Here is an 18,043-nt window from a genome sequence, read left to right as displayed (position 1 = left end):
TGCCTTTACAAACCAGGGTGAATGCCATATAAAACTGGACTTATCCTGGATGCTCCTAGGGAACAGCCCAGCCCCGAGAGCTGGGGCTCGGCAAGCAGGACCCCCCCAAGCTCCATGAGCACAGCTGGCTACACCCCTCTGCAGAGCAGCTTCTCAACCAGTTCCTCAACCTACTTCCCCAAGCTGCCACGCTCACTGCATGCAAGGAGCCAGAAGTTAGCAATGGTGAGGGGAAGGGAGGGCAAGCCAGGTGTGAGCAGCATCTGATTAGCTGGCTAATGGGTGCAGCTGTCCTCCGGTTTTACAGCTCTTGGAGGAAATTTAAACAGGAACTTTCTATAAATTAACTGCCCATAAAATGAGCATGATTTCAACGCACCAGAAGGTCAGGAAAGGTCTGCTCAGCCCCCTGTTCCCAGGACACGGCAAACAGCCTCCGCAGTTGGAGTTTCCCCTTCCGAAGCAGAGCGTGGATTTAGCCTGTGAGCTGGTGAAAGCACACTCGTGAAGCAATCAGTGTCATTCTCGATTCACAGCAAGCTAATAATTTATGTTCCCCCTAAAATCCCCAATGCAATCCAGATGTTTAAGTAGGCTTTGTCCTGGAAAGCAAATGATACAACGGCCTCGGAAAGACAGGCAAAGTCCTCGCAAGGCTGTTTCCTCTGCGGGAACGACAAACACACTGATCTCAACCCCTTCCAGGTCTGGAAGCTGAAAGAGATAAGGTGGTTATAGACACTCTTGACCAACCCTTCAGGCTTCCTCTTCCTCAAGAGGATATTCTGTTGATAAAAACATAGGTACGTTTTTACAAATGAGAGGTCCCCAGTTTTGAAGAAACCAGGAGGATGGAAAAGCCAGGGAGAAGCCAGCACAGCAAATATGGGAAAACAGACTGGTTTGGGTTGGCAGGGACCCTAAAGCTCCTCCAGCCCCAACCCCTGCCATGGGCAGGGACCCCTTCCACTGGAGCAGCTTGCTCCAAGCCCCTGTGTCCAACCTGGCCTTGAACACTGCCAGGGATGGGGCAGCCACAGCTTCTCTGGGCACCCTGTGCCAGCGCCTCAGCACCCTCACAGGGAAGAGCTTCTATCTCAGATCTGCTCGGGGTGCACAAGGGGGACGGGTGTGTGGTGGGATGCTCATTCCCCAAGGTCACCCTGAGTAGTGGGAGGAGAGCCCTGGCATCAAGGGCCTGCGAAGGGCTGTTTTACCAGCAGACAGGCTGCTCAGCCTGGGAAAGGAGGAGTGAGTGCTTTGGCCGAGGGGCTGAATTCCTCTGGCAACACGAAGAGCAAGTCCACAGCGGCACCTGTCCCAGGATAAGGGACCCATGCCAGCTGGGAAGGAGGCCTGGTCTCAGACCCCAGGCAGCCCTCCCAGCACCCTGCTCGAGGACCCAGCAGATTTCCTATGCTGAGGGGCTCAGGGCAGAGCCCTCCTCGTGCATTGGCTCTCACAGCATGCCGGCACCAGCTTAAGGATGCAGCGTGCCAGGGGAGAAGCTGTCCAAAAGACCTATGGAAATGTTTGGAAGAGATGAAAATAGAGTTTGGGAAACGAACACTGACCAGCCATACAACTTTTCCAGGGATATTTTAAGCACCAGTATAGTTGCATTCCAATCCCTGAGTATATTTACTATAAATATTTTAAGTCGCTTAGTTTCAAGACTTATTAGTCAAGTGCAGTGCAATGCTTCGAAGTTTGGACCTACAGGCTGCCAGCCAAATTTGCTGCTGATTTTTGAACTGTTCTGTGTATAACACAGGATCATCTTTGGGAGGTTTTCAGGTGCTCTTCTGCACACTTGTATTCTGTGCTATAACATTAGGTCCCTACTGATACATCAAGCCCTGTGGATTAACACATCTTTATTCACAAACCAGCAACAGTCGGTTTATTTTCAAATCTAAGGGTGTTTTTTTTTTCCTTTTTACAGGCCAATAAGCAAAAGAAAACACACCAGTAATCCTGCATGCAAAGCAACTCTCCAGAACTAGGTATTTTTGTCAGTGACAAAGCCACAGTACATACAACTGGCAGCAATTCCTGGGAGCTCCATCTGAGCACAACATGAGGCTGCCAGAAAACAAGGGCTGCACGTAACAAGCCAACTCCACCATGGACATGCCAAAGCTCCCTGAGGCCCAGCAAAGCAGTGTGCAGGGGGAAAACAGATCATCCTGCATCCTAACCTGGGTACCCTGCCTGCAACCAGGTCTAGACCCCTATGCTTCTTCAACACGCTGCGTTCACAGCGATATATAGCCCTCTGTAAAGGGTTATAGATCAGGCAAAACAGGAAAACACAGACAGTTGTGGTTTTGGAAGGTCCAAAGGACCAGCAAACAGAAGGGTACGGCTAAAGGCAAGATCCTGCACCCCAGCTCTGCCACTCCAAACTTGCAGTCCATCAGGAATATGGATTCTTGTGCAGCAGAGATACTAACAAAATACAGCTGAATGTTCACGGAGCACACTTCCACCAGTGCTTTACAGTACACAAATATTAATATTCACAAATAAATCCAAACCTGCTTAATCCAAAGAACACATAGCTGTGGCCAAGCGTGTGTTTTCTTTGGAGAACAGACCAGACACTCCGAGCCTGGTTGCCTTACCTATTGCCAGATTTAAGTCAACCGAAGAGATAACCAAGCTGAACCATCAATCCTCACCACAAACCTTTCTGGTTTTGAAGCTCTTAGTTGCTACTGAAAGGGGGAAAACACCCTGAAGGTACTGCACTCATCTCTACCAGCCAGACGGGGAGATGGCATGCCTGGTGGAGCAGGTAGCTGCCTGTCAGCGTTCCTCTGAGCTATCAGCTCTATCAGGTTAGAGGTGCTCTGTGACCATTCAGCAGGAATGGGGCTAGATGACCCCTCTTCTTATCACCTTTCCCATCCTTAACAGCCCAGGCTGTAAATTCTTCAGGGGCAGACCTGCTGGCCATGGCTAGCTGCAACTTTCACAGGGAGCCACAGCAGCACTGCCAACCACTCCAGCATAAGGATGCTGGGTAAACCTAAAAACTATGGAAAATGTGAATAAATGCATGCAGCCTGCACTTCAGAAGCTACTTAACTGGACGCAGGTAGAGGAATAGAGACTGAAATGATGTGTCTTTGGTATAGGATACCCAACAAGTGTCACATAATGGTAGGGGAGCTTTAGGGTATGGAGACTTGCAAAGCCACCTGTACCAAGGTAACCGTAACACTGATATAAGGTTGAGATTGCCTAAGTAACAAGATCAGATTTGGGTAGGGATGCAGCAGAGTTGAAACCAATGAGCAAAAAGTAATAAGGGTGCTGTTATTTGAGAGTCTAGGCACAGAAAGGGAGGCAGGGAGGGGGCAATGAAGAGATGGGTCCTGAAATAGAGAAAAAAATGGAAAATAGGTATAATACATCAAGAACAAAGGAGGGTCGAACTCCTTTTGGTAGGAGTAGGATCACCTAGGGACAGCCACAACCCCAGGGTGCCAGGGAACCCCCCTGGACAACCTGCTGGTCTCTCCACCAAGCCTGTAGACAAGACACTTGCTGTGGGGGGGGGCCAACCAGGATGAACTCACACCCTAACATGAAGTGGCATGGGCAGGAAGGGTGACAGATTTGCAATTCAACAGTACTGTGATTTGTCAGATTTAGCAGTAATAATTACTAGCTTTAGAACCGTAAGCGTGCAAAATGCTCTAAAATTAGTATCAGTGCTGTTTATTAGTGAATCAATTAAATAGTCAATAACTCAACTAGGTTCTCAGCAGAGCACTGCTTCATGAATTCTTCATGCGCTGTAAGCCCCCTCCCTGCAGTCCTGCGTTCAGCTCTGAGGCCCCAAACACAAGAGGGACGTAGAGCTGTTGGAGAGAGTCCCCACAAGGCCAGGAAGGTGTTCTGAGGGCTGGAGCAGCTCTGCCCTGGGGACAGACTGAGAGTAGATGGAGAAGAGAAGGCTCCAGGGAGACCTTAGAGTAGCTTCCAACCTAAAGGGACCGAGAAGAAAGTTGGAGGGAGACCTTTTATGAGGGCATGTAGGGATAGGACAAAGGGGAACGGCTTTAAACTGACAGAGGGGAGATTAAATATAAAATAGATTAGACATAAGGCAGAAGTTCCTCCCTGTGAGGGTGCTGAGGCGCTGGCACAGGGTGCCCAGAGAAGCTGTGGCTGCCCCATCCCTGGCAGTGCTCAAGGCCAGGTTGGACACAGGGGCTTGGAGCAAGCTGCTCCAGTGGAAGGGGTCCCTGCCCGTGGCAGGGGGTTGGACCTGGATGAGCTTTAAGGTCCCTTCCAACCCAAACCGATTGTGATTCTCTGATAATTGTAGTCTCTCAGACCAGCTGTGTCTCCAGCCTGCAGCCCAAAGGGTTGGATCAAACCAGATGCTCAGCCCCAGGGGTTGGGCTAGCTGCTATCTATGCATCTCAGTTAAGCAGAGGAGCTTGGATAAGCCTGCGTGGGCAGATGCAACCTGGGCTGCTTGTGTCACACGTTTGTGCAATGCCCGACACAAAGAGGCTGTGACCCACCACTGAAAGCTGTGCATACCACCACACCGCTGGCCGCAGTTTTAATAGCTTCTAATAATAAACCAGGATAAAGAGCTTCAAAGTTTTAAGTGCCTGTGTAAAGCACACCTGCAATCAGAGAGACACTCCTCCGCCACATCACATCAGCAAGACCAGAAGAGCAGGCCACAGGGCCCACCTCGGGTCCTCCCACCCTTCGAGCAGGGCTGACCTAAATCTTCCCTCTCTCAGACTCAGGTGGCAAGAGGAAAATGAGCCCATCTCATTAATTTCACCTCCTGCTGTCTGGTGAACTTCTCTGCAATGAAAACACACGATTCAAAGCTATGCCAGTGACCTGGCAACTTGAATCTTCTCTGGAGCAGGAGGCAGCAAACATCCTGCTGCAGCATCACTCACCTAATGGCCAAGCTCTGCTGTGGCTCCCCAGAGTTCCTCAAGTCATTCACCTGGGGATTTAGTTGAAGTGCAGTTAAAGCATCCAGCAAGGGAACAGTTTCTCTGCACATTGCCCACCATCAGCTGATGGCTCAGCAAAGACTCTTCCAATATGCAGGAGACCTCGAGACCAGAACACCGCCAGCTCCTCCCTTCAGCCTCGTCAGAGCCTCACTGGCACCAAATACACCAGGGCACCCAGTTTTCCTCTGATTTCCAGAGTTTGGGTTTATTTTTTAATCTGATAGCAACAGTAGAAGGCTATAAAAAAAACCCCACACTGGCCTGAGCAGCTTCGGAGTCTAAAATAAACATGCCAAGCCCTATTTGCGATGGAGTAAAAATAGCCTGTTTCTCATCCCTTCCCAGGACCTCTGCTTTGAACACAAAAGCTTTACAGGTTAACCATGGGAATACCAGACGTGCAAGGGGACATCTTGATTTGAGCTTTGCACTGTTTGGAAGAGTTCAGAAACCCACCTTGGCCCCACAGCAAAGGCATGCACTCTCAAAGCTCATGTCCCGCCCAGGGCCAAAGGCCAGGCACTGCCAATTCCCTTTAATAGAAACTACTGTCCTCCTAGAAGAAAATAACCCCAACACGTCACTGGAATTACATCTTGTGCTCTTTCTTGGCTGGATACTTTTTAAATGACACTTATTCCAAAGCGTGTTAGCTATAAAATCTAGTGCAAAGCTGCGCTGCAGCCAGACGGGCTCCCCAGGAAGCAAGCGAGCACAATCGGTGTCTGCATCAAAAGGAGAAGAGAGACCGTGACCGGTTTGGCTCACCATAAGAGCATCACTTCATAGCAAGTTCTGATAAATTAACTTTTTGCCAGAGCCTAAACGTACCTCACCTGGCACCTGTGATGCTCAGGCCTGAAGAGAACAGAAAAAACAGACCTAGGAGAGCAGCACCACAGGAAAGGCATCATGAAGCTAGGTTCAATCATTACATCATTTCTAACGACAGCTCAGCCAGACCCACAGACACCAACCTATTTATGACTCAGCCTTAAAAAGGGGCCAGAGGAGGCTCTGCAGCGCATCTGAAACCTGCTGGTATTTATACAGGCACTGAAAGGCACCCTGGGGAAAAGCATCCAAACCCCGTGAGCCAAGCGCACAGGAGCGGGCCCACCAGTGACCAGCTGCCGGCACATCTCCCTACAAGGCAGTGCTGGCCGCGGCACATGCAGCCATCCATCTGCTGCCTGCCTGCCTCACCTCACCTCCCCACAGCCAGAGTGCTCCAGCCCACCCCAGGCAGCGCAAGGCAGGCACTGGTTCTCTGGCACTCGTCGGCAAACACCGTGCTCCGGCACCGGCTCCGCTTTCACCATTAGAATTCATCTCCAGAAAGCTGGGTTCAAACTGGGTCGGCATAAATTAAGCAGCAATCTGGGGCTTTGGGTGAGATGCAGCAGCATCTCCGAAGAGCTCTCAGCACAGCCACGCTCCTTTTAAGTGACAGGAACAAGAAAAACAAATTTGTTTGCTAAACACACATTTAGTTGAGCTGGTTGTATTGAAAAGCTCAACATTCCTGGTTTAGATTGTGTCCTTAAACATGTCCACATCAGGTCAAAGGCCAGCCTCTAGCAACAGCTGTTACACAAGTCCCAAAGGTTTACAGCTCTTGACTCAAGTCAACCTTGCACATTGTCTTGAGTCAAAGGCTTCAAGAGATGGGGAAGCCACAGTCATCTTCTTTCCATTAAGCACCCTAGTAAATGAATGAGAGAAAAGTGCACCTTTTTTTACTTTGTTGGCTTCCTCTTCCTCCTCTTGCTATATGCAGACTTTCACCATGTAGTGTCAAAACCATCTCAGAGAACAAGGTGAGATCTAGAACTTTCCAGCTCTCTTGTCCCACCTGCCTACAAACTACCCTTAAGAGTCACCTCACCAGATGCTCCAAGGTAAAAAAATCACAGCTTGTCATATTTACATTAATATTGTGTGTTAGCTGTTACATAAATCCTGCTGCTTTTAAAGGAGGCGCCCCTGGAGTCCCCTGCTCTCCCCACCTGCCATCACTTCCCATTCTTTTACCTGATTCCATAAGCACAGGACTCCTGGAAAGAAATGTTCTTCTTGTCAGGTAGGCACTGGTATAACAGCCCGGCCACCAAACAAGCACCAGATAACTGAGACACCAGTGATCCCACCCCGTGTGCACAACCCAGGATTTCAGCTCATACTTCCACCCTCCCATGCACACACACCAGCGACAGTCCCATTCCTGACGTGAGGCGATGCAGTGCATCATGCTTCCTTCCTACTCCAGTACACTTTTCCTCCTATTCAGTGGCCCACAAAGATCTCAGGAGATCACGCAACACCAGCAGCACTCATTCTCCCATGTTGGCAAAGGAGCTGGAAACTCAAGGTTTTTTAGAGAAAGGAATGGCTGAACCTTCTCCTCAACTCTTCTTCACAAGGCATATGTGCCCTGGCCTGCTTGAAGATACATAGCAGCATCGTGGCCAGCTTCACAGTCATTTTAAGCTGGTGTTCTTGTATAGGAAGCATTTCCACCTCTCCCATCCCACTCCTCTCTCCTATTTGTGGTGGTACAAGTGTTACAACCACAGAGAAGTGGATGAGGGAAACAGACACACACTAAAGAAACCCAGCAAGAGACAAAACAAGAGGCCAGTTCCATCTGGCTCAGTTTCCTGGCTGCATGCAGGGTCTACAAGACCACTTCTCTTTTTTCCCCTGCACCAGCACAAGCGAAAGGCAGGACCTCTTGGGCCAGCAGCAGCAACTCAAACCAACTGAGAAGTGAAGCACGCCAAGTTTGGACCCTGTAAAACCGTGCCATGCAAGAGCACTGCACAAAGTCACACAGGAAAACCCAAATAATTCCAAAACAGAAAAAGAAATGAAACTACTTTCAGCTGGACATCTCCCATTCATTTCCCACTATTGTCCTAAGCAGCAACCATGCAGCACATACTGACAGCAAGGGCCACCACCCACAGCCAGCTGCATCCTGGTAGCAGGCAGAGCAAATCCCTTACAGTAGAAGTCTCTGCCTGGATCTATCCCACATTAACAGTCTGCCTGAGCACTTCTGGGCAAACTGCAGCAAGCAGGCAAGCGACCTGACACAGGTTTGCTTTCAGGCACTAAGGCACTTTAAAAGACATCTAAAAATACATTAAATGCTTTTCTCATGTGACTTTTCTATGCAAGGGACTGCTCTAAAGCCTGCCAACAGCAAATGGAACAAGACACTGCTGCAAGACCTCCTTCCTGCACCAACAGCCTCCACGTCAACTTGTTGGAGTCCAGCAGACCAGGCTATGATAAAAACCTGGAGCATTACGCAGCCTGCTCGGCAGCATCAGCTACTGCTGCAGCACCGTCTTCCCCAAAGGGCTGTGCTTCCATTCAGGATCACCACCCAGATGGGGATCTACACTGTTTTGCCTTGTTTCTGCTCCAGAAAGATCTTTAACTAGTTACACCCAGAAGAGTTCAAATGGATGCTCCTCCCAACCAAGCGTAAAGAAGAAAAATAACTTCCCAGCTCTGCTGACACAGGTAATTCCTCTCCATCGAGGAGAGGCGAGGTAAATAGGACAACTGTTTGCCTTTCAAAGTGCTTCGTAAGCCAGCTCAGCTGGCTGCTACCGCAAAGCCCAAGCGGGACAACACTGGCCACTTCAATAACTCCAGCTGATCCTCAAGCCTGTCTCTTTAGAGTAGATTCACATCACCAAGATTCCATCAAGACTCTTCCTCCACTCCCAGTGGGAAGCAGACAGCTTTTCTGATCTTTTGAGATGCAAACCCATGTGCTTACTGTACCTGCCTGCATCTGCCTCAGACCAGAGCAGACACTGACATGCTAGGGAATGAAAGGTGTCTGCTCCTGGATCAGTTCAAGCCGCAGACCTGAGCTGAGCCATCTGCTTCTATGGATACTGAGGGTGGCTCTTCCTTGCTCCCAACCAGACACCTTGCCATGTGCCCCTTGGCTCCTTGCTTCAGCTGACCTTTTCCAGTTGGCACAGCCCACAACTGCTGGTTCCAAACAGGGCTTAGAGTCAGCTGCACAGAATTCACCAAGAATCATCTTAAGTCATTGCTTAAAGAATCATCCCACCCCTAAACACTTGCATCAAGAGTCGGCTTAACCAGCCTGAATTCCCATATATGACCAGAAAACAGGACTTCAGCATGTGAAGCACTCTTTCCCAGGCTCCCAGCTGGAGTGACCAAGCCACAAACTACACCAGTCCAAAAGACACTCACAGGGAAGAGCTCTGCACCCAGCCTTGTGCTCTGTGATCTCCTCATGCTGGCGCTGGACTGCTTTTCCAGCAGGATCTGAGCTGAACAGGTACACACGGCCAGGGCACCAAGGGCAGAACTGCCCCTATTTGCAGTGCCTTGATTTCATCTCAACTTGAGGAAAAATCAAATCCCAAATCTGCCTTCTCTGTTTTCTGCTTTTCGTTATGGAACAGGAGAGAAGCTGCCTCAAACCATCTCCTGAAGCACCGTATCAAGGCAAAGGTTTTTAACCAGCGTGCGAACAGACTGTCAGAAATCCATAGAAGGTGCAAAAAGGCTTACCTGAAGTCAGCAGGATTAAGCTTGCTATACAAAGTTATGCATCTCCAGGGAAGCTTTAGGAGTCTGCAATTCAGGGAAGAGAAAAAGGCTGGAGGAAGCCGAGCCAGGTCACACCGGAGCGAAGCACACAGCACCAGGCTGCAGGAAACAGCTTCTTCCTGTGATGGCAGGACAACACCACAGCCCCTCTCCCTGGGGACATCCACTGCCAGGCCAGGCTGGGCTGGCACAGCACAGTCAGTCTGCACATCAGAAGTCACTGAGGGGCTGTAAGCAACACATGGCCCTACCTGTCCCTTAGGTCCTGGCTCCAGCCGGCGCTGCTGGGCACAGGGAAGGCAGGAGGCAAGGGCGAGCAGCACTTCCATTGCTTCCACTTGACCCAGTGACTAGGATGCTTCAGGAGCACAGCAGGCTTTGGTGTAGCAGCACAGAACCAGCGCAGTGGGGAGAAGGAAGAGGAGGGTGGGGATTCCAGTTTCCAGGAAAACAGGCGCAGTTTTGATTCCCAGCACTATGGTACCAGTGCTGGCACACTGGTTTGAGGGAAGGGTGGTGGCTGGACCACATCACAGGTCTGGAGAACTGCTTCTAGACTCCAGGAGCTCATCCACTTCTGACTGAGGCTTCTAAGCAAACCTCACACCTAAATTAGCCATGGTTATCACGGAATACTTCTCTCTGCCACACTCAGCAGACAGAATCATACACAGCTTCTATCCTGGCTTATCACCATCATGACACTGGGGAACACCACTGCCTTTGCAAGGCTTTAAGTCCACACTATACAATGTCATTGTTCCCTGTAGCAAATGAAGCCCTTTTGTGTGTAAGCTTCAATCACAAAGTTTCCTAGAGGCTATAAAGCCCTACTGTTTTACTTTCCTTACAGCTTACTACCACAAGCTCATGGGGATTTGCCGTTACAACAGGTTGCTTTAGCTTCTTCTGCACTGAAGGAGATTTGTGTTTACTCTCCGAAGACCAAGCTTCTCACCTCCCTTACCTGATACTCAAATAAAATCTTATTCTAAGATATGATCAAGTGTTTGCTGAAAGAGCCACCAGCACAAAGCTGCTGGCACATGGGTAAACATAAAGCACCGGCTTCACAAACACCAGTGGAGGCACAAAACTCTCCATGCAGAGGATGCAAAGTTTCACCTTTTGGCCAAGTATCTCACTCTGGGGGAGCCAAATCTATACCCTGTGAACACACGCAGTGCCATGGCACAGACCTTCATGCTAAGTTCCATGAGATCATTAGTCCAAATCACTTCTGCATTACTGCCACCAACAAAATCATCAGTGCCCAGCCTGAGAAACACCTGAATTCACCTGGACACTAATTATAGTAAGGTTTATTACCTTATTCCTGATGCTTCATTCCACACAGGACGGACAAATCTGCGTTGTGACCACATTCCAGGACCCCATAAAACAGCTATTCCACTGCTGTATGTAAAGCATAAGCTTTCAATGAACTCAAAGCAAGAATTAATTATATCAATGATACAAGCTGGTTGTGCCTGTTGTTGCCCCTACTACCAAAATGACACTTTCCAACATGTCTTAAAACATGTGCTACTGTACAGCAGGCAAGGAAAAGGAAAGATGCTGAGGAATTTTTGAGCAGATAGGCAAAGGGGTTCTGAACTTTAGGCAAAATACTAGAGGAAGGTTCTCCCTTTGAACCAGTGCAGTCGCACCCCTGTCTCCAGCCAGTCTTCACACTGTGTCTGTAGAAACCTGATTTTTAGGGTAAGAGGCACAGCTACACTGATTCTGTGCATCTTCCTGATAGAATCATGCAAAGTTTAACTTGGAGAAGGCTTTAGAATAACCACCTGTATTCTCTAATGGAGGCCCCGGGCGCTATCATAAAACTCCCACTAGAAACACCTCCTTTGGGGTGGGAACACACCATGCCTGGCATGTCATGCAGGAATCGGCTCCTACGGCACCCAGAGCTCACGCTCCACAGGTGTCCAGACCCAGCTAGAAGGTCTGAGGAACACTAAGAGGGAATCATCACAACCCTAGTGTCAAAATCACCATGGCAGGTTTTCCACAACTCTGTTTGTAGAGGACTGCAAGACCATTTCCTTTGGGAAAAGAAAGTTCTCGTCCTCAGAGAAAGCTGATCTAGAGAGGTCTTCTCCTTAGAGGAAAAAGCAAGCCCCAAAGCATTCAGTATCAGCACATACTCATCTTGTTCTGCCTCCTGGCTCTAAATGCCTTTTGCTACCCACCCAGAAGCCCACACCTGTGTAAGGTCTTCCCATAGGAATCCCAGGAGCCACAACAACAAAAGATCTCCCCTTATACACTGCTTCAGCACTAAGTAGAGAAGGCCAGATGAGAATTTCCTTGCTGCAGAAGACACTCTCAGCTATAAAACAGCACTGAAGGGCTGCAGACGAGTTTATAGGAGAGGCACTGAAGCCGTACTGGAAAAACTCAGCAACAATTTCTGATTAAATATTAAATATTCTGATTCAAGTAGTATTTGAACAGCATCCTGGACTGCTGGCTACCTGAGCACTACAGACTGGGATCACTTTATCGACCACTCCTGGTCCCTTTGCCCTGTAATCAGAAAGTCCCAAAGAAGCCACACACATCTAAGGAAATCCTTTTGAGGCCTCATAGGAGCTCTGGGAAGAGATGCATTTCCCAAAGAGCCTGGAGGAGCCCACCTGGGCTCTGACCTAGCACATGAAAGAAAGAAGCCTGTGTAACAAGCAACAAGCAGCGCTACCCACGAGGGACCAGCAGCACAGACAGCACCCACACCACGATCTGAAGTTGGAGCAGTGGCACAAGGCTTTCAGGTTACCTGTCCTAATTCAACAATCAAGTGAAAAAGCGCTGCTTCAGACCCTCTCCTGGCTTCTTCTTACTCAGGCTCATCCAAAAATCAATCAGCCTTTGGGACCGGTATAAAAACGATTGGTATCTGCTACTGGAAACTCTCATCAAAATTACTGAATGCTAATCCCCACCCTTAAGGAACGCTTCACAGAAGAGTGAGCTTTCTGAAGTCTAAATGTACAATCTAGATCAAAAAAGGAAAAGACCCGGTGTGAATTCATGGCCTATATGCATTCAGCACTCTCGTGACCTGTAAGTATGCTAGAGTAAACTGAAACCTCTCCGTAATCACTTTTTCACCCCCTAAGGAGGGAGAGGAGGAATGCCGCTCATCAGGTCCCTACCAAGGAGCATTTGCATTGCAGGAAGAAGCTTCTAAGCCAGTTTGTTGGAAAGCTCAGAGAAACCAGAATCCAAAGTATTTCTGAAGCTGCCCATGGAACCCTCTATGAATCGAGTCCTTCTCAGAAGTATAGAATACACACCGTACCCTTATTTAGGGTTGCAATAACAGCAAATGCCATAGCTGAGTACTGGGGTGAGACCAGAACACGAGAAAAGGGGAAGAAAGCAGAACTCAACAGCAAAAACTTTCATTCAAATATATATTTACAGGTTAGGTGAGGCTAGGAGGCTGTCTTTCTAATGAAAAACCCAAGCCAAAACTGAACACTGTCCACCTGCAGGGCTCTTTCCAAGCCCTGTCAGCATGTGAAGGTTTGCCAGAAGACACTGTACTTTGAATCCAACCAAGAACTAGTCCACAGACCTAGAGGACACCCTCAGGGCAGTGAAACCTGGGGGACAGCTCAACCCTGAAAAAGCAGATACCCATTACGGCTAGGAGCACAATGCCAAGACAAAGCTTTGCCACTACAACAGCTCCCTGCCTTCAACTCCCCTCCTGACCACTTTGCAAAGCCAGGGAAGAATGGGTCTAGATGAAAAACCCCAACACTGTTATGCCAAGTTAGCAAAGCCAGTTGACCAGTGCATCAGCCCAGCACCACAGCTGGTATGTGGGAGGAAGCACAGCTGAAAGCAGGCAAAGGGCCCTTTTAAAGAGCATCAAACCATGAGGCTGGCTGAGGCAACCACTTGTCCTGAGCTAACCCACTACTTCCCAGCATGAGGACCATGCTCACTGCTTCCTCCTCTACCTCTTCTCCACGCTGGGCCTCGCTTCCTCTCCACCCACACTTCTGGAGCGCTGACAAGTTGCTTCTGGTTGGGGCTCCTACCATGGACAATCCAGGTTACCAAGTCTCAGAAAGTTAACCCAGGAAGAAAGATCAGCTCAAATGCAACCACCACAACCGCATGTCCAGAGGTTGGACCTCTCCTCTCTGAAAGCAGCAAACCATCCACCAGCTCAGCCATCCCACACAACTTCACCCTGTGTGGCTCACCCCAGGACTGCCACGGTGGCACTGGGACTGACATGGCCCAGCACTGACATACCCATGGGGCCACATGGCAGAAAACCGTTTCTGTTAAGGTTTTGGGGGGCTGTTGTGAGCTCTCCACAGTCAGACATATCCAAGGCCCACCGTCAGGAGCTGTGGCAGCCCAGCAGCCCTCCCTGGCTCTCAGATCCCAGCACACTGCCCAGGGATGGGACCCTAGATGTGGAAGAAGAGAGGCTGCTAACAGTAAATACTCCAGGGAACTTCCTAGTGTACATCAAGCCTGGCTCCCAAGTCCCAGCACTGTCAGTCTGAGGTGACCTTGAGCAGGACATGGCATCCAGGAAAACGGGGTGCATTCCTAGGGTGCCTTACATTGCTTTCACCCCAGCTCATCACTCGGGCAGAAGCTATCATCAGGGAAGACGCTCCAGCTTTAACTCAGGCTGTGTTTCCAAGACACATTTGCTGACCCAAGCAGATCACTGCCAACAGAAGAGGGAGCCCCCCATTGCCTCCCCATACCCTGAACAAAGGCGTGCCACTCACCTTGTCCCCTCTCCTCCTCATCAGACACCCAGAACAGTTCACAACACACACAGCAGCCAAGGAGCTTTCTGCTGGGCCCTGGGGCCATTGGCTGACAGGCCCAGCAGGCACCCACAAGAAGAAAGGAACTGGCCTGCTTGGCCAGGGAACTTGGACTATCTCCTTTGGACAGCGCTCCACCAGCAGATCAGCTCCGATGGTCATCCAAAATGCAGTGACAAAGAAAGTGGTAACACCAGATACATACAACCGTCTTCCCCGCTGGCAAGCTAAAACTCTATCCCAGAAAAGCTGAACCAGAAACAGTTTAAGCCAATGAATAAGTGCAGGGATACACACACACAGAGAAAAAGACACTGCATTAGAAAGTGCACCTACCTAGTGCATTCACATAGATTAAAGTATTAACTTCCCATCCAGCAGCACCTTAGTAGTTTGCTCCAACTTACTCTCACAGAACAAGTCCTAAAAGCACAAGTTCTTCAGGCTGATCATTTATGTTTCACTGCTTAAGCATGGTCAGAGTCCCCTGCGAATCAGGTTTAAGGTACAGAGCTCTCCAGACTGCACAAACATCCTAAGAACAAACATTTTCAGCATACCAAGAGCTCAGATACACTAGGTCAATCCAACTGTGTTTGTTTGTATTTCAGCCAAATCATTGCTGAAGTACTCCGAGCTCCAGAAGCGACAGCCCCTCACTGATTCAGCAAGAGACCAGAAGTAATTGGTAGACAGTCCACAAGCACCACAAAGAATGTCAGAGGCATTTATTTACATGACCCCTGTTTGCCCAAGGAGAATTCGGAGTCTGCATTTTCCCCAAACTCAAATTAATCATTACTAGAATAAATCCTCTGCAATATTCCTCAGCTAACAGGAGTAAAAGCACAAACCATCCAAAATCATCCCCACCACAAAACTTTCCAGATAGCTGTCACTGCCAAAACAAGACAGTTTTACTCCCATCAGTTGGACTTCCTCCGCACACTGGCACAACTTCTCTCATTATCCCTCCCTCCAAGGGACATGGGAAAGACAAGGAGACACCATTCCTATTGTTGAAAAACAGCACTCCTGCCAGGGCAGAACCATCGCATCTTCTGTGCCAGGCTGACAACAGGCTGCATCTCACACCTCTGCTGTCGGCACTGAAGCTTTAAAACTCCCACAGGACCTGGCTTCTGCAACCACACGGTCCTCCCCTCCATCAGGAGCTGAGCAGGACCACTGCTCTTTAGTGCAAAGCACCTCTCAGGCTTGTGAGTCGGTGTGCTCGCACAGCCAGGACGCAGCAGCACTCCCTCAGACCTTACCCCTCAGTGCCAGAGCACGGCTCTGCCGACAAGACACAGTGTGAGAATTCCTCCCGACCAGCCGTCCGTGGAAGACAAGCTATGGTCAGAACTTTGAGCCAATTCTACCCACGTGCTTTGCGGCTGAAGCTGGCAAAAGGTCTCGCTCTATCTGTCACGCATCCTCCTTCACTTCTTGTAGCAGGGAGCCCAGCACACCAGGCAGCAGGAGATGAGAAAGAAGCGGGTAAGCAGTGCTGAAGCTAGCAGTGAGCACCAGCCATTTCTAAGAGTAGAGAAGTGGTCAGGGTTAACAAATCTCATACAAAACCTACAGGTACACAGCAAGGTGCAGAACACCTCTATTGATATCCACCTCTCCAGGCCCAAAATCAGTAATTAAGCAGAATTTACTACTCACTTTACACAATTCCTTAAACAAATGGGTATTTCTAAGCTAACACGTGCTGTCAACATTTCCTCATTATTCAACAATTTGTGCCAGCTCCCAAAGAACTGAGAGCAAACTCCTGCAGCAAGAAGACGGCGCAACCTGGAATCAGCCAGGCTTTGCTGATTACTCCTCTGAGTAAACAGTGGTGTTTCCAGCACTTCAGCTTGCTCTCGAGCTTCTCTTGTTGGCATACTACCCTATATTTAGGATAGAAGAGTGCAATGACAAGCACTGGGAAGAATGAATAAGTGGTCTACGATGCTCACTATAGTGGCAGAGACTCTATGAAGAAATTTACGGGTTAGGAACTCCTAAAGTGAGGAGTGAAATCTATAAAGCTAAAGATGGGAGAAAAAGCATTTCACATAAACAGTTAAATAACAAATTTTGTGAAGAACAGTATTCCCAATGCAAAATACAGTAGTGGTCCATCACGCTATGCCAGCAGGCAGTGGAAAGAAGACCCTGCCTGGAGCGACTGAGAGAAGACAGGCAAATATTTGGTCTTTTCACACAAAAATAGGATTTTAATCTCATTTTGGATACAGGTGAACAATGTAAGTGCCATTTTCCCAAGCTGAGAAGCCAAAAGCTCCAGGATCTCAGGGAATAACTGCAAACCCTGCTGCCCTCTCACATCCCCCTATGCTGGGCAGCAGAGACCCAGTGACACTCTGAAAGCACACACGGGAGGGTTTCAAACTTCAAACCTGGGGCAAAATTTACTAAATTCACTGGAGACCAGTGCAAGCTGCTTCAGAGCCTGTTGCTTCCGAGGAGCCTGGGAGGCCACGGGGAGCATCGCACATTTACCCCTCAGCAGAACTATTTACTCGCATGTACGCACCCTCACAAGCTTGACTGCAGGTCTGCCGTGCCTGGAACAGCCTGAGCCGAGGGTCAGCCCTGGGAGCCGGAGGGACCCCGCAAAGCCCCCGGCAAGTCCGGCCGGTGCCGACGCGGAGCCGAGAGTGCCGGCACCTCTGCATGGGGAGTGTGCCCAGAGACACAGCGAGACCCGCCGGGTCCTGGACACCCACCGGGGCCCGGCCGGTCCCGGTGAACAGGAAGAGCCGCCGGGCGGGCACCCGCGGGGCAGAGCCCAGGAGCACACACGGGCCGGCACCACGGCGCGTCCACGGACCGAAAGACTACCGCCACCCCCAGCACACCCCAGCCGCTCCTACCGCCCTACCGGCGGCTGCACCGGAGCCCCACGCCTCACCCAGCACAGTCCAACCCGGCCCGGCCGCCCAGTACCCCGGCCCAGGCCCGCTCGGCCTCCCGCCCGGCGGCAGACCCTGCCCCCGGCGAGCACCCAGGCCCCGGGGGGTCCCGGACGGCTCCCGAACAGCGGCCCCGGTGGGGCTGGGAAGCGGGAAAGCAGGGAGGAGAAAGAGGGAAGGAAGAGCGGAACGACAGGGTAGCGGCGCCGGGACCGGACCCCGCACAGGGGCAGGGCCGCCGCCCGCACCGGGCGCCGGCAGGCCGCGGAGGGCGCGCCGGGCCGCGACGAGCCGCTGCCCGCGCACCGGGAGGCCCGGGCCCGCCGCGCCTCTGCCTCAGGCCGCGCCACTGCTCCCGGCCCCGCACCCAGCCAGCCCGGTAGGCCAAGGGCAGTGCGGCCCGGCAGGTGCCGCCACCGGGCGTAGGCCAGACCCGCGCCCCGACCCCAGTCCCGCGGACCGCTCACCGTGCGTAGCCGGGCGCGGAGGCCGCTCCCCGGAGGCCGCTCCCCGCCGCCTCCCGCCGCCAGCGGCCCCGACGCACCGAGCGGGCGGCGCGGAGCGAGCGCGACCCCGCGCGGGCACGTACCTAGGGGAGGGGCGCGCGGCGCTTAGCAACCGGCGGCACGAGCGCGCCGCCGCCAATCGGCGACCGCCGCCT

The 18,043-nt window shown here is 50.8% G+C and overlaps 1 protein-coding gene across 5 annotated transcripts in view; it reads right to left on the bottom strand.

Annotated features, from left to right (window-relative positions):
* DAG1 (dystroglycan 1) overlaps positions 1 to 17,991 on the bottom strand; it is a 52,324-nt gene extending 34,333 nt beyond the window's left edge. The window contains exon 1 of one of the 5 annotated variants that reach the window (XM_061346940.1): positions 17,972 to 17,991. The gene's annotated coding sequence lies outside the window, so the exon portion shown is untranslated. Of the gene's footprint in view, positions 1 to 4,943; positions 4,964 to 14,785; positions 14,931 to 15,835; positions 15,859 to 17,849 lie in introns of those variants that run through there. The other 4 variants (XM_061346936.1, XM_061346937.1, XM_061346935.1 and 1 more) reach the window with 4 other exon arrangements.
* Positions 17,992 to 18,043: the final 52 nt, after the last annotated feature.

Source organism: Neopsephotus bourkii, unplaced genomic scaffold (genome assembly GCF_033783945.1).
Source record: "Neopsephotus bourkii isolate Nb327-2 ecotype Australia unplaced genomic scaffold, CSIRO-AGI_Nbou_v1 NB_284, whole genome shotgun sequence".
Lineage (NCBI taxonomy): Eukaryota > Metazoa > Chordata > Aves > Psittaciformes > Psittacidae > Neopsephotus > Neopsephotus bourkii.
This window is presented reverse-complemented; position numbering and strand designations above follow the sequence as displayed.